A 9,140-nucleotide genomic window follows, 5' to 3' on the forward strand; every position below is an offset into this window, starting at 1 on the left:
GAAATGAGACACTTAAAATAGTAAAGGATTTTTGCTATTTGGGGAGCAAAATAACTGATGATGGTAGAAGTAGAGAGGATATAAAATGTAGACTGGCAATGGCAAGGAAAGCGTTTCTGAAGAAGAGAAATTTGTTAACATCGAGTATTGATTAAAGTGTTAGGAAGTCGTTTCTGAAAGTATTTGTATGGAGCGTAGCCATGTATGGTAGTGAAACGTGGACGATAAATAGTTTGGACAAGAAGAGAATAGAAGCTTTCGAAATGTGGTGCTACAGAAGAATGCTGAAGATTAGATGGGTAGATCACATAACTAATGAGGAAGTACTGAATAGGATTGGGGAGAAGAGAAGTTTGTGGCACAACTTGACTAGTAGAAGGGATCGGTTGGTAGGACATGTTCTGAGGCATCAAGGGATCACCAATTTAGCATTGGAGGGCAGCGTGGAGGGTAAAAATCGTAGAGGAAGACCAAGAGATGAGTACACTAAGCAGATTCAGAAGGATGTAGGCTGCAGTAGGTAGTGGGAGATGAAGAAGCTTGCACAGGATAGAGTAGCATGGAGAGCTGCATCAAACCAGTCTCAGGACTGAAGACGACAACAATAACCTTGAGCTGCTGACGGTCGTCGATATATATCAATGGGGACAGGTGAAAATGTCTGCCCCGACCGGGACTCGAACCCAGGATCTCCTGCTTACATGGCAGGCGCTCTATCCATCTGAGCCACCGAGGGCACAGAGGGTAGTGCGACTGCAGGGACTATATCGCACACGCCTCCCACGAGACCCACATTCTCACCATATAAAGGGTGGTCCGTTGATAGTGACCGGGCCAAATATCTCACGAAATAAGCGTCAAACGGAAAATCTACAAAGAAAGAAACTCGTCTAGCTTGAAGGGGGAAACCAGATGGTGCTATGGTTGGGCCGCTACATGGCGCTGCCATAGGTCAAACGGATATCAACAGTGTTTTTTAAATAGAAACACCTATTTCTATTACATATTCGTGTAGTACGTAAAGAAATATGAATGTTTGAGTTGGACCACTTTTTTCGCTTTGTGATAGATGGCGCTGTAATAGTCACAAACGTATAAGTACGTGGTATTACGTAACATTCCGCCAGTACGGACGGTATTTGCTTCGTGATACATTACCCGTGTAAAAATGGACCGTTTACGAATTGCGGAAAAGGTCAACATCGTGTTGATGTATGGATATTGTGATCAAAGTGCCCAACGGGCGTGTGCTGTGTATGCTGCTCGGTATTCTGGACGACATCATCCAAGTGTGCGGACCGTTCGCCGGAAAGTTACGTTATTTAAGGAAACTGGAAGAGTTCAGCCACATGTGAAACATCAACCACGACCTGCAACAAATGATGATGCCCAAGTAGGTTTTCTAGCTGCTGTCGTGGCTAATCCGCACATCAGTAGCAGACAAATTGCGCGAGAATCGGGAATCTCAAAAACGTCGGTGTTGAGAATGTTACATCAATATCGATTGCACCCGTACCATATTTCTATGCACCAGGAATTGCATGGCGACGACTTTGAACGTCGTGTACAGTTGTGCCACTGGGCACAAGAGAAATTACGGGACGATGACAGATTTTTTGCACGCGTTCCATTTAGCAACGAAGTGTCATTCACCAGCAGCGGTAACGTAAACCGGTATAATATGCATTATTGGACAATGGAAAATCCACGATGGCTGCGACAAGTGGAACATCAGCGACCTTGGCGGGTTAATGTATGGTGCGGCATTATGGGAGGAAGGATAATTGGCCCCTATTTTATCGATGGCAATCTAAATGGTGCAATGTATGCTGATTTCCTACGTAATGCTCTACCGATGTTAATACAAGATGGTTCACTGCATGACAGAATGGTGATGTACTTCCAACATGATGGATGTCCGGCACATAGCTCGCGTGCGGTTGAAGCGGTATTGAATAGCATATTTCATGACAGGTGGCTCGGTCGTCGAAGCACCATACCATGGCCCGCACTTTCACCGAATCTGACGTCCCCGGATTTCTTCCTGTGGGAAAGTTGTAGGATATTTGCTATCGTGATCCACCGACAACGCCTGACAACATGCGTCAGCGCATTGTCAATGCATGTGCGAACATTACGGAAGGCGAACTACTCGCAGTTGAGAGAAATGTCGTTACACGTATTTCCAAATGCATTGAGGTTGACGGACATCATTTTGAGCATTTATTGCATTAATGTGTTATTTACAGGTAATCATGCTGTAACAGCATGCGTTCTCAGAAATGATAAGCTCACATTGGAACAACCTAAATAAAATGTTCAAACTTACCTACGTACTGTATTTTAATTTAAAACACCTACCTGTTACCAAGAGTTCGTCTAAAATTGTGAACCATATGTTTGTGACTATTACGGCCCCATCTATCACAAAGCGAAAAAAGTGGTCCAACTGAAACATTCATATTTCTTTACGTACTACACGAATATGTAATAAAAAAATGGTGGTTCCCATTTTAAAAAAAAAAACGCAGTTGATATCCGTTTGACCTATGGCAGCGCCATTTAGCGGGCCAACCATAGCGCCATCTGGTTTCTCCCTTGAAGCTAGACAAGTTTCGTCTTTGTAGTTTTTTCGTTTGACGCTTATTTCGTGAGATATTTGGCCCGGTCACGATCTATGGGCCACCCTGTATATCCACACACTACATTTGTAGCGTCCCTACCCAACACACTCATTACTAGTGGAATACATTCTTACCAACTCCCGTAAGAGTTCGGGTAATATGTGTGCATCTGCACAGAAGAGGAAGGTCGTGGCCGGTATTGCCAAATCTATGTACTTATATCGATATGGTGTCTGTTCCGAAAGAACAGACACCATATCCATATAAGTATATACCAAAGTTGTTAACAAGGCACTATGCAATCGACTCCACAGTGGTGTGGGCTGTGTTTGTGTGGAATGCGGTCCAGTTGAACCGATCATAAAAGAAATTGTTATACTTACCTTCTTTAATTTACAGGTCCGTCTTGATCACACAAGTTTTTACCCTTCAATAACACTGGTTTCGCCTACTGCCATATACAGATCTGTTACAAACAACAACAGGGTTATCCAACTAAGTTCAATCTGGCCCAACCGGTTAGCCACGCGGTCTAGCGCGCTGCTTCCCGAGCGGGAAGCCGTGCTGCTCCCCGGCACGAATCAGCCCGGCGGATTAGTGTCAAGGTCCGGTGTGCCGGCCAGCCAGTGGATGGTTTTTAAAGCGGTTTTCCATCTGCCTCCGCGAATGCAGGATGGTTCCCCTTATTCCACCTCAGTCACACTATGTCGGCGATTGCTGCGCAAACGCTGTCTCCACGTATTCCATAATTACTCTGCCATGCAAACATTGGGGTTACACTCGTCTGGAATGAGACGTTCCCGGTGGGGGTGTGGGGATGTCCACTGGGGGCCGAACCGGACAATAACCCTAGTTTCGGTGTGGGGCGGCGGTGGGATGAGTGGACTGCTGTAGCCTGTTGTGGGCTAAGGCGGGGACGAAGCCTCTCCGTCGTTTCTAGGTGTCCAGTTCAATACGTACATACACAGACACAAGTTCAATTTGTTGACGCTAAGTCTATAAAACACCTGGTACTACGTAAAAAATAAAAAGTATTTACATTATTAACAGCTATGTACACTAGCCATGGCGCATTTTCCGACAGCATTGCACAAGCTTTAAAAAAAAACGAAGGTGAAAATTGGATTTCAAATGAAAAGTACTATTGGTTCTAGACTAGGCTATAAAGCTGGCAACAACAGCAACAAATATTTAGAGTCTGGTGTCTACAAGATCAACTGTCAGGAATGTGACAAGTTTTATATCGGTGAGAATTAGGGAGCATGCATATAACCAAAATAAGAGCGCTTTCGGTACACATTTGCACAGAAAAATCTGACGTTAATGGGCTGTGACAGCAGGCGACCGACGCGAAAGCCTTTGCTAACAGCACGACATCGCCTGCAGTGCCTCTCCTGGGCTTGTGACCATACCGGTTCGACCCTATACGACTGGAAAATCGTGGCCTGTTCAGATGAGCCCCCGTTTCAGTTGGCAAGAGCTGATGGTAGGATTCGAGTGTGGCACAACCCCACGAAGCCATGGACCCAAATTGTCCACAAGGCACAGTGCAAGCTGGTGGTGACTCCATATTGATGTCGACTGTGTTTACATGAACTGGACTGAGTCTTCTGAATGTTCGGCTACCATTTGGGTACCATTTGCAGCCACTCACGAACATCATATTTCCAAACAATGATGGAATTTTTATGGATGACAATGCGGTCTGTCACCGTGTTACAGTTGTTCGCGATTGGTTTGAAGAGAACACTGGACGATTCGAGCGAATGATTTGGCCACCCAGATCGCCCGACATGGATCCCATCAAACATTTATGGGAAATTATCACCAGTTCGCGCACATACTCCTGCACGCAGAACACTTTCGTACTTGCGTACCGCTCTACAGGCAGAATGGCTCAATATTTCTGCAAGGAACTTTGTAATCTCCCACCTCCTTCCTAATTTTAGTTCTTGTCCACAATAAGCAAAGTCTTTTACGAAAAATTTGGCAGGAGCAAAGATTACAATAAACTTTCTATTTTACTTAGCTTTTCGCGTAGAGTTGGCTCCAGTTCTTCTTGTTTAGGGGTCTGATTCTTGAAGCTAAATTCTCACATGTCAGTTCCTCATAGTTGGAATGATCTAAATACATTTGAAGATGGTTGTTGCAGTAGTTTTGTTGTTACTTTAATATATTTTGTGACACTTCAGTATATCATACATTCTTTTGAATTTTCACATAAACAAAGTCGAAATTACATTGTTCGCCCAAAATACAAAAGTACGTCCCACCATATGAGAGGCATGCCTACTACTACTCCACTCTGCGGTAATAACCATATTCCAAAGGATTTACAGTTTTTCTTGACAAAAGAATTTCTATCAGTTTCGATTATTGTTTCATAAATGAATCCAAAAATAAATATAGTAAACAGTTGCAGATTGCGTGATTAATAACAGAAATTTTAAATGTGCCATATAATTCGTAATTTCAAATGTTTCTAAAAAAAAAAAGTAATTTTAACTGGACATTCACAGACAGTACTTATCGGCTGTAACATCGAAAATAAAGTAATTCCTTTTCGTAAGTTTTAGCTTGAAATATATTGTGTTTAAAATTATATGGAAGTTTTCAGAAAAGCAGCTGAGATAATACTGACCTGTCCAAAATTCGAAAAATAATTCTGAGGAAAAGTGATGCTAGAGGACGATGTCCCGTTAAAACTTCCAACGACTTGTAGAGTCCATCCGCTGTCGGGCTGCTGACTTTTGTCACTTAAGTGAACGCGGCGGATTTTAGGTGAGCGTCCACGGTTTGCACCTGAGAGGTCAGCCGATAGCCAGAAATGACCTGTATTTTGATTGAGAACACGTGCTAAATGTTTGACCAGTGTTTGTTCATCTGTCCAGATATTCGACAGAATTTTAGGAAGGGACACTTGACTTTCCATGTCTTCAGAGTATTCTAGAAATTTTGTGCAGATTTATTTCACAAATTTTCATTAGTTTACCGTTTTTATTGTTCTTCCTGGCTAATTTTTTAAGCTCACTGTACAGTAGCTCAGACCGGATAGGAATGACCTCACCTTCGGACGCTCTGTTCCCAGATCGTTGTCTTCATTATCTGTTCCTAACGTTTTTGTGGTTCTAGTTCAGATGCTTAGCGAAGCACGGAGACGCTTAACTCCGTCTGTGGGCGCCCACTCAGCTGTGTCCTGCGCGCAGAGAATACTGAAAGGCGATGCTCTTAGCGGTCACTCTTGATCCGAGATGCCAGCCTCGTTCCGCCGCTGCTCTTGCCTTCCGTAGAACACTCGACTCGGCCGCGTTTGCGGTGTTTTTGCGCTACGTGGCAGCTGTCGAAATTCCTCGCGCCGTGTCATCAGGTTTTTACAGCCACTACCGCCCACGTGCCAAGCGGCGCCATTCCCGTCTGCGGGCAGCTGCCCCTACCAGGTGCATGCCGATGTCTGGCAGAGTACTCGAAGTTGTCAGTCTGGCTACGCGGACGATCGTTCGTGTCCTCAAATGCTTACACAGTGAGGAACAAATGCTTACTGGCTATTGTCGGAAGTCCCTCCCCGGAGCTCTTCGTCCTTTTATTTGTAAAGACAATATAACAGAATATTTCGCTTTGTTGATTCCTGTAACAGGATCCAGTAGAGTTAGACAATACACGATCCCAAAAACCAACTTCCGCCACTCTACAGTTACCAAATAAACCCACAGCCGGCTGACCATAAACCAATCTTAAGGAAAAGAAACTCTCTCGAAATATTCTTTCAAATCACAGAATAGGTACCAGCAAAATTGGTACCTCCAGTCTGAAGAAACGAGAAGTATGAAAAATAAAATTCACCGATTTAACAAGTAAACAGACAATGAAGGATGGCAAAGTAATACAAAAACACACATAATATGACCAAAACTGTATACTGTCTGCCTGAAAAATATTCAGCAACGTCACTAAATTACATCAGAGCATGTCCAATACACATCGCCAACCGCACGCTAGTGAAACAACATGTTCATACATGTCTTGAATTGCATTATGATTTCCCTTGGAAGACTGTTGAAACCATAATTTGATTTACTACTTATAATAACCTGTTGAATAACACCTTAAAACAGATTGTTATTGACTACTTCTCATCGATATAGCTTATTCTAATAGAAGAAACTTTTACTGTTAAGTCAGCTAACAAAGTGTTTTGTTTCGGTATAATTGTAGTGAGTGGTGGTGGGATCATTCATGGGTGTTAGAGCTGTACTTTTTTTTAGATTGCATTCAGCTGATACGTACCCCTGTTTAAAGGAAGTCTCTCCCAAAAAAAGGAACCACCCTCAAAGAAGGACAGGAATCCAAGTAGAGAAGGAATTAGCAGATGACATCAAAATACAATTGGTATTAGAAGTGAAGTTAATGAACTGCTGATAGATGTTCACTCTGACGCTACCGGCATATCAAAGCACCACTTAAATAATGTGACAATTCAGAGGCTTTCTTTACCAGGTTAAAAATTAGCTGGCTATTTTTAAACGAGTTCTTTTTCGTAGTGTGGGAGTGGCCATGTACATAACAAGAGTATTCCAGTTGAGTCTGTAGTTGTAACAAAGCACTGTAATGAACAGGTATTTGAATGTTGTGCAGGGGCAATCGAATTTAGTGAAACTAAACTTTGAATTACAGTTGTTTACAAGACCCCTAACTCTGACTTCAGAGCATTTCTGCTGAAGCTGGAGAGAGCCTTCGTTCACTTTATAGGAAGTACCAAAAATTAGTTGTATGAGCTGATTTCAGTATTAATTTTGTATGTGACTGCGCAAGGAAAAGGATGTTGGAACATCTCCTTAATTCATATGATCCGAAATACACTCTATTTTTTTCCAACCAGGACGCAGGGCAACAGTGGCACATCGTCAGATTCATTACATGATGGGCATTCTATTAGCAAAAGGGTGAATGGCCTTTCAGACCATGATCCACAAATTTTAACACTAAAAGCTTTTTTTACTCAAACGAATGTTATACATAATTGCGCTGTATTTAGCGAAATTCTCAAGTACTATGGTGAATATATTAGCCCTGTACTTATCCATATTTGTAATTTTTTACTTTAGGAATGGTCAGTTTCCTGAACGATTAAAGTACTTGGTAATAAAGCCGCTCAATATAAAGGGAGAAAGAGATAATGTAGACAATTTTAGACCTATTTCTGTGCTATCAGTGTTTGTTAAAGTTATTGAAAAGGCTGTGTACATCAGGATAATTGATCATTTCATTTCACATTATTTGCTGTCAAATGTACAGTTTGGTTTTAGTAGTGGCTTAACAACTGAAAATGCTATATTCACTTTTCTCTGTGAGGTATTGGTTTGATTAAAAAAAGGTTTCGAACACTAGGCCTCTTTTTTCATTTAAATAAAGCGTTTTATTGTGTTGCTCACAAAATATTGCTGCAGTAGTTAGACCATTATGGAATTTGGGGAGTAGCTCACACTTGGTTGACCTCGCAGTTTAAGAACAAGCTGCAAAAGGTCATTCGCCACAGTAGTGATAATGACTTTGATATGGTATCTGAGTGGGGCACAGTTAAATCGGGGGTGCCCCAGGGATCAGTGCTAGGACCACTCCTATTCTTTGAATATATAAATGATGTGCCTTTCAGTATTGCAGATGATTCTAAAATGTTTCTGTTTGCTGATTACAGTAGTTTGGTAGTAAAAGATGTTGTGTGCAACGTTGTAACTGTTTCAAATAGCGGAGATCAGGATTTATGTTCATGGCTTGTAGAAAATAAGAAAATTCTAAATCACAGTAAAACTCAGTTTTTACATTTTCTAGCACATTTCAACAAAATATGACGTTATAATTACACAGAATAGGCATATGATTCGTGACACCGAATAATTGAAATATCTAGCTCTTCAGATAGATAGTAATCTGTCGTGGAAAGCACAGGTTCAGGATCTTGTTCGAAGACTTAATGCTGCTATTTTTTACTATTAGAACAGTATCTGAAGTAAGTTCTAGTTCGACACGAAAAGTTGTCTACTTTGCTTATTTTATTCGCTTATGACGTATACTATTACATTTTGGGGGAACTCTTCTCATTCTCAAAGGGTGTTTTTGGCTGAGAAACGGGCGGTTCTGCAATAAGTGGTGTAAGTTGGCGAACCTCTTGTCGATCCCTCTTCATTAGTTTGGGTATTCTGACATTGGCCTCTCAACACAGGTATTCTTTAATATCGTTTCTGATTAACAATATCAGTTTCTTCCGAAGAATTAGGAGCTATCATTCAGTTAATGTTTGGCAAAAATCCAGTCTGTATTTCGATCGCACCTCTTTGACTCTTGTGCAGAAAGACGAGCAATATTCTTCTGCATCAGTTTTCACTAAGCAACCACGGGAATCAAAAATTTTGGCAGTAAGCTATGCTATTTCAAATCTGAGCTGAAGAATTTCTTCGTGGGTCACTTAGTATTCTCTTGAGGATTTCCTTGAAAAATTGAGCTAAATCCTGTAGTACATCG

At 41.7% G+C, this 9,140-nt stretch overlaps 1 non-coding gene across 1 annotated transcript; it reads right to left on the reverse strand.

Annotated features, from left to right (window-relative positions):
• Positions 1-662: 662 nt before the first annotated feature.
• Trnat-ugu (transfer RNA threonine (anticodon UGU)) lies at positions 663-737 on the reverse strand. The gene has a single exon. It is a non-coding gene; the product is annotated as a tRNA-Thr (tRNA).
• Positions 738-9,140: the final 8,403 nt, after the last annotated feature.

The sequence above is a fragment of the Schistocerca nitens genome, chromosome 2, assembly GCF_023898315.1.
Source record: "Schistocerca nitens isolate TAMUIC-IGC-003100 chromosome 2, iqSchNite1.1, whole genome shotgun sequence".
Classification (NCBI taxonomy): Eukaryota; Metazoa; Arthropoda; class Insecta; order Orthoptera; family Acrididae; genus Schistocerca; species Schistocerca nitens.